This window comes from Stegostoma tigrinum, unplaced genomic scaffold, assembly GCF_030684315.1.
Source record: "Stegostoma tigrinum isolate sSteTig4 unplaced genomic scaffold, sSteTig4.hap1 scaffold_49, whole genome shotgun sequence".
Lineage (NCBI taxonomy): Eukaryota > Metazoa > Chordata > Chondrichthyes > Orectolobiformes > Stegostomatidae > Stegostoma > Stegostoma tigrinum.
Genome location: NW_026728419.1, coordinates 4,990,683 through 5,002,783, shown reverse-complemented (window position 1 = coordinate 5,002,783; position 12,101 = coordinate 4,990,683). Strand labels below are relative to the sequence as shown.

The 12,101-nt window shown below is 43.9% G+C and overlaps 2 non-coding genes across 2 annotated transcripts; one reads left to right on the top strand and one right to left on the bottom strand.

Annotated features, from left to right (window-relative positions):
• Nucleotides 1-6,457: 6,457 nt before the first annotated feature.
• On the bottom strand, nt 6,458-6,572 carry trnal-caa (transfer RNA leucine (anticodon CAA)). The gene is made up of 2 exons: nt 6,535-6,572; nt 6,458-6,492 (listed from the first exon to the last, which is right to left on the bottom strand). It is a non-coding gene; the product is annotated as a tRNA-Leu (tRNA).
• Nucleotides 6,573-7,746: 1,174 nt separating this feature from the next.
• On the top strand, nt 7,747-7,818 carry trnae-uuc (transfer RNA glutamic acid (anticodon UUC)). Its single transcript has one exon. It is a non-coding gene; the product is annotated as a tRNA-Glu (tRNA).
• Nucleotides 7,819-12,101: the final 4,283 nt, after the last annotated feature.

The window sequence follows — 12,101 nt, the reverse complement described above, 5'->3', positions numbered from 1 at the left end:
TTTGGTTCCCCTGACGATGGATTTATGATCATCATTATATTCTTAATTCCAGATATTTGTTGAATTCAAATGCCATCCTCTTCTCGGGGTGATATTTGTACCTAGGTCTCCAGACACTACCTGGCTTTCTGAATAAACAGTCCAGCGATAATACCACTGGGCCGTTATTTGCCATGTTGGAGGAGAGAACTGAGCATGGTTCCTCGGCTTGAATGCAGACAGTTGTCATTCGGTGCTGGTATTCCTGTTGCCTATTTTCTCCCCACCAGGGAATGGTTTCCTGCTAACAAATAATTCATCCTGGGGTTTGGTAGGAATCACAAGGTAAGGCAGAATCAACTGCAGCCTTACTGTGGAATATGGTGGAAATGAGACAGACACCAGGAACTGATCACCCTCATTCTCTGCTGTCACCATTCATTCATTTTACACCAACAGTAAAAACAGCACTATCATCGTATAATTGTGGCATTTTGTTTCTTTATGGTGGATTAGGAATTCTATTTCAAAGTCGAAACACTCATCATTTTTTGAGGGAATAGATGTCTCCTTGCCTCAGTCCCGAAGTGACAGAAACACTATTTGGAGAATGTGAGCCCAGTTCCAGGCTTTACAGTCTGGGTGGGAGTGGTGCTTGTGGTGAGGAAGCCTCTCAGCAGCTCCACTCTCAAACACTCCCCGATTTTCAGACTTTTCAAAGAGCAGCAATGGGAAATGAGGGATATAGACGGACAGAGAGTAGGAGAAAATAAAAGGGGGTGAGGTGAATACCCAGACACAAAGAGAGACAAACAGAGACGCATATTGAGGTAGAGCCTAAAAGGGCCAATTCTCCATTCGACACCGCTGCTAACTAACTGAAAGGAAAAGGCAAAAAGAACCATTTAAGCAGAACCTTTTACCACCTGAGGGTGAAGGAAGCAGCATTACAGCCGATAAAAGTCTGTTAAAGTTGTAAAGTTGATGACAGGAAACTAATGCGATATTCTGATAAATATACTGATTCGACAAATAAAAGTGGTAACTTCCCTGCATTATAATATGGAAGGGCATAACTGACTTGGTTCTGACGTACAGTCAATGGATCTGAAATGTTAACCCTGTGTCTCTCCACAGATGCTGCCAGGCCTGCTAGGTTTCTCTGTCAATTCCTGTTTCTGTCAATTCCCAGCATCTGCAGTTCTTTGTTTCATGTTAGCTTGAATATCGTTTGGGACACAGTTAGTTACCTCACAGCCCCTTTCCTTCTCCTCATAGGGGAGGTGATACAATCCATGCAATCGATTGTTGGAAGAAGCCATCTGGGTCACTAATGTCCTTTTGGGAAGGAAAATACCACCCTTACCTGGTCTGGCTTACATGTGACTCCAGACCCACAGCAATGTGGTTGATTGAATTAATGCTGCCAAGCCAGTGGTGCCAGTCAATGAATAAACTTACAATTAGTCAGCAAAGCTGTCATCAATAAAAGCTAGGAGGGAGAATCTTCCACTCAACAGTTCAAACCAGGGCCGTGGTTCCAAAAGCACCAAATCCGAACCACTAGACAACCAGAGAATACATTGGAGGTGCTTGCATCATTTCTCCACGACAGTTTTTGCCTTTCCCTTTTTGATCCTTTTGGTGACAGGTCAGTTTCTCCCTGTCTTCGAGTTTTTATCACGTGGAAAGAGACTATCTGGGCCATTGTATTGGTGCGTGTCATCAGGCATCCATCTATTCTAATCTCAGTTTCCAGCACTTGGCCCATGTACCTCTGACGTATCAGGGACAAATATCAATGAGATTAATGCTGTAATCTACAAACGGGACTGAGGCTTTGTGACAGTAAAACTGTGTTACAGCTGACTTATGGAACTCATCCTCACGTTTAGCCACAGAGGGAGATGCACAGACACACCCCTCAGGATGACACTGACTCCAGGTGCTTCACGTTCACTCTCTGTCCCCACACGTTTCGCCGACAACAGGCAGATTTACATGGAACACAAGTAAGTTCTCCAGGCCATGAAGCCTGTTGTTGTGAGCTTGGAATTGAAACTAACAGAGAGCTGAAAAAGGTTGCCAACACAGCTCATGCGCAACTTCCAATTTCCTTCTTTAGCTTCTGGGAATCTGGCTGCAAAATCACCTGCTGTACGTTCCAACTTCAGGTGAAGGTGTCACCTTGCTGGTATTGAAAATGGACCAACTGTGCTCGAGCCAGGCAGGAGTCAGACGTACAACCTGATCCGAAGTCAGATGCGTTATCCATTATGCCACTGGCCCACAGTGGGCACCTGGCTTCTTGTTGAGTTGAGATGTTTACAAGGACCAAGGTGGAAATGTGATACACGAGTTGAGCACCAGCAAAGGCAATCTCTGTCACTGCTTCACTTCAATGGGCATCACTTTGGGAAACAGTAAATTTCACTTGCAAAAGAAACAAATTTATCCTTAGGTGCCTGCTTCACAGTCACCTCTTTATCCATGAAGGCTTGCCATCATTTTATTCAGTTACTGTGCTAGTTTATGAACCAATCCAATGAAACGTAATTTCCGATAATTATTAATGCTAAACCTTCATCAGTGAAGTGGATGCATATGATATATTTGCAGGAAACACCTTTTGGGAACATAGACTGAAATCTATTTCATAAAGAATCACCCCCTGGCTCTCCTGAACATTAAAAAAACATAGAGGCAACAATGGCTGATGCAGGATTCAAGCCAGCAGCTTCTCACATTTCTAACAGCCAGCTGATGTGAGATGCAGACCAGAAGACCAATGATGCTGTCTGCTGCTGGGCAACTTAACAATAAATGAGGTGTCAATCATGCAGTGATAGTCTCCCTACCTCGGATGTAGGAGACAGAGTTCAAGTTTTATCTGCTCCGGAAGGAAATAATAACATATCTGAAAAAGCTGCTGAAAAAAAAATCTATTCCCCGTTGCTTCAATGAACATCTTCTCATTCTGTCACCATTCTGCTGGGATAGAGCTCTCTCCATTGGCAAATGCATTCAACAATTGGGCCACAGGCAGGCAGTCCTGAGGGGTGGTATACACTTTGTCGCTGTCTCTCAAATGCTGGAAGAGGGAAGGGGCAGAAGGGGTGGAATCAGACTTGTGCAGCAAATTGTAAAGGTGATTTGGAACTTTCATCAAATGACATTTATCAGAGGCAGACAGAAAGATTGTGGGCTGCTGGGAAAGATAGAAGTCAAAACTCGAGATTAATCTCTACAGCAACTTAAAATGTGATCTTTCTGGGATGTTTGAGTGAACAATTTCTAAACTTAAAGCAATTATCGAGTCCGAGAGATATTCAGCACAGAAACAGTGTTTTTGGTCATTCTCGTCCATACCGATCAGATTTCCAAAATTTATCTCGTCCTTTTTGCCAACATTTGGCCCATATCCTGTTAAACCCTTCCTGTATATGTATCCATGCCGACGCTTTTTATATGTTGTATTTATTCCAGCCTACACCATTTCCTGTGTGAGTTAATTCCATGCACACACCATCCTGCGTGTCAAAACATTACCCCTTTAAAATCTTTACCCTCAAACCATAAACCTATAACCTAAAGTTTGGACTCCACTACCCTGGGAAAAAGACCTGATCACTACCCCTCATGATTTTATTAACTTCGATAAGGTCACCCCTCAGCCTCCAACACTCCAGTGTAAAGAGCCCGATTTTATTCAGCCTCTCCTTCTGGATCATCTGCTCCAGCCCTAGCAGCTTCTCTGTAAACCCTTTCATCTTTCCTTGAGCAGGGAGAGGAGGATTGAATGCAGTTTGCGAGGTTTCGTCTGTGTGTATTAACGTGGTTAATGTATGCAAAGAGGATGAACACATCCGCTTTATCCCGCCAGTTTAAATTGTGAAAATATCGGTTTTAAAGCAGTGTAAGAGGAGACTGTATCTTTCTGTGCATTGTCACTGGAAATGTTCAGCTGTGAATGATCTGTCTTTAAAAAAAAACGGTGTTTGACTTAAATTCTCACTGATTAACTGTGAGATAGAAAACAAGTTTCTGTGTTCGGGTGTATAAGTTCATGAACATATGGATTGGAGCTGAAGCAGCTTGTGTGGAGCTGAAGCAGCTTGTGTGGAGCTGAAGCAGCTTGTGTGGTGCTGTGGCTTAGTTGGCTAATGTGCCTTTCTAACAATCAGCATAGGGGTGGTTTGAGTCCTACAGGTGCCTATGCTTAGATTGACAGTATCTTGTTTAAATCTCTTGTAAATAGTGCCAGTTGCTTGGTTCCTGAAAGCTGAAGTGGCTTGCTTCTTGTGTTTAAACTCAATGCATTATTATTCCTCTGCTCCCACTCCAGTTACCTGAGCTTAACACAACTGGCTGTTTTGTTTGTTGCTGTTTTGTGAACTGTCACAATTAACTATTGTCAGCCACTCAGAGAGAGAAATTTTGATAAATATCCCGATTTGACAGATAAACCTGATCACTTTGCCGAAGATGACATGATTGAAATGCATAACTAATCTAGTTCCAATTAACGATCTGTGGGCCTGAAAGGTTACCTCTCTTCTGCTCTACAGATGCTGCTAGGCCTGCTGAGTTTCTTGGTCAATTCCTGTTTCTCTTTCAGACTTTCAGCATCTGCAGTTCATTGACTTCTGTTAACTTGAATAATTTCTGGGACAAACCAGCCCATCTACCAGCTCCAGAGCTTCTTTCCTGCTCCTGAAAATCAGGCATTACAATAAACGAGCAGAATAGATCTCCCATTCCCTGACCGAAAACGGAACCCAGCCTGCGGCGGTGAAAGCACCAAATCCTAACCTCTGCACCACCAGGAAGGGCACTTGAGACTCTTGTATCTTTTCTCACCGACACTGCTTCTGACTTTCTATTTTGTACCATTTTGGCTGCAGATCAGTTTTTCCCTTTCACCAAAATTCCATTTGCGTTTTTAATTACCTGCTGCACCTGCAATCCTACTTTTAGTGATTCATGCACAAGGGCACCAAAGTCCCTCTGCACAGCAGCGTGCTGCATTTTTTTTATCATTTAAAACATAGTCCATTTTGCGTTATTCCTACCAAAATAGATGACCTCACACTTCTCAACATTGTACTCCATCTGCCAGGCCTTTGCTCCCTCACTTAGACTATCTATATCCCTCTGCAGATGTTTCGTGACTTCTGCACACTTTGCTCTATACTCGTCTTAGTGTCATCTGCAAATTTTGACACACCGTAAATTGCAAACAATTGTGGTCCCAGCACTGATCCCTGAGGCACACCACTAGCCACTGAACACCAATGAGAAAAACACTCATTTACCCCTACTCTTTGTTTTCTACTGGTCAACCAATCCTCTATCCAAGCCAATACATTACCTGTAATATGGTGCAACTTTATCTGATGTAGCAGCCTTTGATGTGGCACCTTGTCACTTGCCTTCTGGAAATCAAAATACACCACATCCACAGGTACCCCATTGTCCACATTGCAGGTAATGTCCTCAAAGAAATTCACCAAATTAATTCAGCAGGACCTACCCTTCATGAACTCATGAACATCAGTGGGACAATTTATATCCAAATGTCTTGCTATTTCTTCCTTGAACATAGATCAATCATTTTTCCCTGTGCCGAAGTTAAGCTAACTAGACCAAAGTTACCGGCTTTTTGCCTATTTCCTTTTTTAAACAGTGACGTCACATTGGCTGTTATCAATCTGCAGGATCAACCCCACAGTCCAGTGAATATTGGTAAATAATTACGAGTGCATTTGCTATGCCCGCCATCGCCCCTTTTAGTATCCTGGGATGCAGTTAATCAGGGCCAAGAGACCCCCATGTCCACTGTTAGCCCCGTTACCTTGCCCAGCACAGCCTCCTTAGTGATAATGATAATCTCTATCACAATCAATGAGAGTTTCACATCAGAGGTGAATTAAATGGGAAGAAACATTGAAATACATCACTTTCATAAGCTCAGAAACAGTACTACAAAAATGCTCTTTATTGAAACATACAGGTGTTATTGGCGATGTAACGGATTGGATGCAGAAAGGTTCGATCCCTCCTGGGACCGTCTGGGAACCGAGTGTCTAATATCAGAATGGAGGTCGCACATTTAAGGCAGAGTCGAGGTGAAGTTTATTCTCTCAGATGGTTGTGAATCAGTGGATTCTTTTACAGAAGAGGATTGTCAGAGCTGGCCCACAAAGTACATTTAAGGCTGAGGTTGAAAGATTTTTAGCAACAAGGGTATCAATGGGTGTCGGGAAATCCAAGAAAGTGCAGTTCAGGATTATCAGGTCAGGATTTTCCGCTCATTTAATAGCAGAGCAAACTTGATGGGCTGAGCTGTCTCCTTCTCCTCCAAAACTGCATTATGTTAATATAAAGCTGCAAATCTGACCGGAGCAAATTTTCCTTTAAAACAGGTAGATCCCATCGGGACACTGAATTTCAGTGATATTTACAAAGAGGCAGCCATTGTCAGAAGTGGGATTTGAACCCACGCCTCCAGGTGGAGACGAGAACACCCGGCTTTACAGTGGAAGGAGTCTATTCTTTGAGTCTGGCACCTTAGACCACTCAGCCATCCTGACACACCTTGGTGGCTCCAGAGCGATCTGTATACCAGGGTAAACAGGAAAAGCCAGTCTTCAGCACCCACACTGAGCCTGGCTCCATTAGGCCCACAGTCACCTCTCACAAACCACCATTGCCCTTCACTTTTCCCAACCTCCCCCTTGTTCTTGTCTGAAACAAATTGCACGTCAGGCAATTGTAGCTGACATTGCTGATGTAGAACTGTAATGTAGATTGAACTGATACCGCCTTTTCTATGACATAATTCTGCTTCAAAGATCAGTCAATATTTCATAGTTACTATTGCAAATAATAACCATGAACATGCAATGGCAGTGAAGGCACTGAATCCTAATCAGCAGACTGCAAGGGAAGAGGTATATCTCTATCACCCTGGTCACTGCCTGATTCAGCATTGTGTCTCTCATCCTTCTGCACATGATTCCTTCAGCTCCATCACGGTTTTGTCGCATTGTCTTGGTTTATAATGCACAGACTACCCTGCCATCTGTTACATTGCAGTTTCTAATGCATGAAACCCTACCTTACAGGGCACAGCCTTCGCTCTGTAGTGCAGTATTGAAAGCAATGGTCTTGTAAAGCACCAGTCATGAGTTTACTTCTAACTGGAGGAGATGAGAATGTTTGTACAACTGTGGCATCCAACATCTAAAAGAGGACTTTCAATATTGTCTGAAATTATGCTAGTGTCATTTCCCCCACAGGCCAGCAGTGAGGTGAGGTATTATAAACTGCAGGTTGACAAGGAAACAATGGGGGACAAACACAGAGAGGGGAGCGGCTGAATGCTTTATTTCTTTGCTGTAATCAGATTCTGGTTTTGAAGTGTGAAATGGGACTATAGAACCCAAATGGATGAAATCCTACTTTCTGGGGGTTGGTCTCTGCTGAGGCCTTTGTCACCTTCTGGGAAATGTGTCTGTGTGTTACCTTCTGAGGGTGAACATGCGGCCCAGTTCCCCAAGAGAACGTGAACATCTCAAACAGCCAGTCCATCGTCTCGTAGTGCACAAGGCTATGGGCAAAGGCTAGAAACTGGGATGTTGAGCCTCTTTCTGTGCTGTAAAACACGATGATTCAGTCATTTTGCAGGAGAAACAACTGTCGTAGAAAGAAAAAAAAAGCCAGAAGTTGTACCATTAAGAAACGATGCACACTCGTCCGCCTATATCCCTGGTGGTCTAGTGGTTAGGATTCGGCGCTTTCACCGCCGCAGCCCGGGTTCGATTCCCAGTCAGGGAATCAAGTTTTATTTTTCCTGATGGTGACAACGCAAAGGCGGTGCAGCTCTGTCTGCAATCCTTTCAATGTCAGTTCCTGTCCCCGAGAACATCAGGGTCCATATTCCAGCCGCTTAAAGAGGGGAAAGGTGCCTTAGCCGTCACTGCTCAGTCAGTCTACTCACCTTTGTGTTGTGTTGTTAGCAGGGACATCAGCAGGAAGGGGAACATTCACAAGGTACACAACCAGCAAAGATAATCACAGTCGCCACTTCAATTCAATTGTCTCCCCTTTGTGACGCAGTGAGTTTCACTGCCATATGTCGGCAGGAAGCTACAATTCACCCGATCGAGTCTGCTCAGCCAGTCAATGAGATCGCTGCTGATCTGATAAATGTCAACTCCGCTTTCCTGCTCTTCCTCCATAACCTGAGGTAAACTCGAGCCTAATCACAACATCATATATTACCGATATTTTTCGGAAGTTTAGATGACTTCAGTGACCTGTGCATGTTTGCATGAAATTGAATACAATGAAATGAGCGAAAAAAAGCCCTTCCCAAAATTCAACCCAGTACAGGGTCAGCCATATGACAAGAGTAAGATAGCAAAAATGTTACCTCTATTCCTCCCAGCACAGATTTCTCTCTTGATGGGTTGAATATTTGCAACATTGTCATTATAATTGTGACATTATCATGGACAGATCCTCACTCAATACACAAATAACTGTGCTTCCAAAAAGTATTTTGCCTCAGATTAAAATTGCTGTGCATCTTTTCATGCAGCTTGAGGTCCCAATAATCCCTGCTCCATGTCAATAGAGGCTGCACCGGGTGAGGTTGGAGCTCACAGACTCCGCATTTCACGCGTCTCTATGGCCATAGAAGGACTGCGCGCTCATCAATTGCATCACTTCTATCTGTATCCCCCTGGTCACTGTCTGATTCACCATTGCATCTCTCATCCTTCTGCACATCATCCCCGTGGCTCTATCTCGATTTTGTCACATTGTCTTGCCTCATAATGCACAGACTATCCCGTCATCTATTATCACAGCGTATGTCTGCACGCTCATTGCCATCCCCATTTCCGGTTATATCTTCGCGGCTGGGTCACTGAGTTTCCCTGGTTCTGGGCCCAGGAACTGGGATTATATGGTTGTATGCAGCAATGGTTACTTCCTTGTGTGAAGGAGCTGATGAAATATCCAATGTTAAACTAGATTACTATTGAAAGGTACATTTCAACAAGAGCCAGCACAATACACTGAGTCTTTGATATTTCGTAGAAATCTATCAATCTCAGTCTTCAATATAATCATTGATGGAATCTCCACAGTCTCTGGTAGCACCGTAATTACCGATGCCAGCCCTCTGTGAATCCCCGCAATACAGCGCACTGCTTGGAAAGAATTCCAGTTGTCGATCTGGTGCTGTTCCTAACATATCCTCTGCCACTGTAGTTATTGCTTGTTTCACACCAGTGAACTCATGTGGTGCCGTGATCGTATTGTGGTTCGTACTCTGTGTTGTGGCCGCAGCAACTTCGGCTCGAATCTGAGTCATGGCAGTGGGTGCTTGCTGTATTTCTTTTTAATCCTTGTGCCATGGGCCACAGAAATGCAGCAAGTATCAAACATTTTTACGTGAAAATATTCTTTGAGGTGGTGACAATCATCTCCCAATCCTGGCTCTCTCACATATCTGCATTTGATGTGTCAGAATTCAAACCCACCACTTAGAGAATTTTCTCCCTCCCACAATCACTAACTCTCGTTGACGTCCCACCTTCCACTTCACTGAGGCACTGCACAATCTAACATCCATTTTCACATTGTCATTGTTCATTCTGTCTTGTTGCAGTCTGTGTTGCTGAGTGAACGTGGCCTGTCTCACCACCAGGAACGCTAAGCCAGATGAAATATTTAGATACTGGGACGGTCAGATCAAGACTCATGGAGCAGCTTTTACTAACATGGACCAGTGATTATTGGAACATCAGGCCTAGGAAAATGACCCATGGCAATAATGAGCAACATGGACTGCATCGGAAAAGACCAGTTTCTGTGGCTCTCTGCACATTCATTGTATTTGTTCATTTTGCTATAGCGAGAGTATTGTGCGCAGTTCATTAATTCACATTATTGTGGGATGTGGTAGCACCAGAAACTGTGCCGAAGAGATTTACCAGGATATTGTCTCAGCTGAAGAGTTTCCGTTATGAAGCGAGATCGAACAGACTGTGGTCGTTTTCCTCAGAGCAGAGGAGATGTACAAAATAATGAGGATAGACTATGTAAACGCTTCCCCTTGAGGGAGGGATCAATCACCGGGGACCATAGGTTTAACGGAAGAGGAAGGAAGTTTTGAGTAAATTTACAGAAAAATGCTTTTAGCCAGTGGATGTTTGGATTCTGGAAGCCACTGCTTGCAAGTGTCCTCGAGGCAGAGATCCTCATGACTTTAAGAAGCATTCAGATGTGAATTTGTGATTCTGTGGCATTGACGATTATGGACGAAGCAATAGAAGTAGAATTTGGATACTGAAGCGATTGTATGTGATTGGTGCACATGTAAAGGGCTTAAGGGGCATTTGCACCTGATGCCCTCATTAGCATTGTCGTCACTCTCCCCACCTTTCACGAGGGAGACCAGGGTTCAATTTCCTACTGGACCCGACCCAAGCATTTTTGGGGACTTTCAGCAAAACGGACATAGCTTTGATTTCAGCTTCAGCTGGTGTCAGCATGGAGTTTGCACATTCTCACCATGTCTGCGTCTGAGTGCTTCAATTTCTTCCCATGGTCTAAACGTATGCAGGCTAGCTGAATTGAACACATAGAACACAGAAGTGTACAGCACAGGCTCTTCAGCCCACAATGTTGTGCCAAAATATTATCCTACTCTAAGATCAAACTACCCTGCTTACTCTATATTTTACGATCATCCTCGCAACTGTCCAAGACTTGGTTACATGTCCCAAATGTATCTGACTTGAATACCACCACCGGCAGAGCATTCCATGCACCCACCACTCTCTGTGTAAAGAACCTACCTCTAACATCGCCACAATGCCTTCCTCCAATCACCTTAAAAGTATGCCCCCTCACAATAGTCACTTATGCTCTGGGAAAAGGTCTCTGGGTATCCATTCTATCTATGTCTCCCATCATCTTATTTACCTATATCAAGTCACAGCTCATCCTTCTTTTCTCCAAAGAGAAAAGCCCGAGCTCCCTCAACCTTTCCTCATAAGACCTGCCCTCCAGTTCAGGCAGCATCCTGGTAAATCTCCTCTGCACCCACACGGAAGCTTTCGCATCCTTCCTATAATAAGGCGATCAGAACTGAACACAATATTCCAAGTGTCGTCTAACGAGTGTTTTAAGCAACTGCAGTATATCCTGTGAGGCTGGATGAACACAGCAGGCCAAGCAGCATCTCAGGAGCACAAAAGCTGACGTTTCGGGCCTAAAATAAAAAATTTTTATTCCAGTTCCCTCTCCCCATCCCCCTCTCTGATGAAGGGCCGAGGCCCGAAACGTCAGCTTTTGTGCTCCTGAGATGCTGCTTGGCCTGCTGTGTTCATCCAGCCTCACATTTTATTATCTTGGAATTCTCCAGCATCTGCAGTTCCCATTATCTCTGCAGTATATCCGTGCGGCTTTTAAACTCAATTCCCTTGCCAATGAAAGCCAACACACCATACACCTTCTCAACAACACTATTAATTTGGGTAGGGACTTTGACGGGTCTAACGATGTGGACCCCAAGATCCCTCTGTTTCCCCACATTAGCAAGAACATTAGGTTAACCCTAAATTCTGTATTTAAAATCAACCTTTCAAAATGAATGACTTCACACTTTTCCAGGTTGAATTCCATCTGCCACTTCTTTGCCCAGCCTTTCATCTTGTCAATGACCTATTACAAACTCCAACAGCCCTCCACACCACCCACCATGCCACCAAACTTCGTGTCATCATCAAACTTACTAACCCAGCTTTCCACTTCCTCATCCAAGTCATTTATGAAGGCCACAAAGAGTGGGGTTCCCAGAACAGATTCTTTCAGAACACCACTGATCGCCGAGCTTCAGGCTGAATAATTTCCATCTATTATAACCCTCTGACTTCCATTCTGTATACAGACAACCAAATTTCCATGAATCCCATGTCTCCTAGCTTTCTAAGTGAGCCTACCTTGGGGAACCAAATCAAATGTTCCTCTAAAATCCATATGCACCACATCCATTGCTTGATCTTCATCAATGTCATTTGCCACATCCTCAAATAATTCAGTAA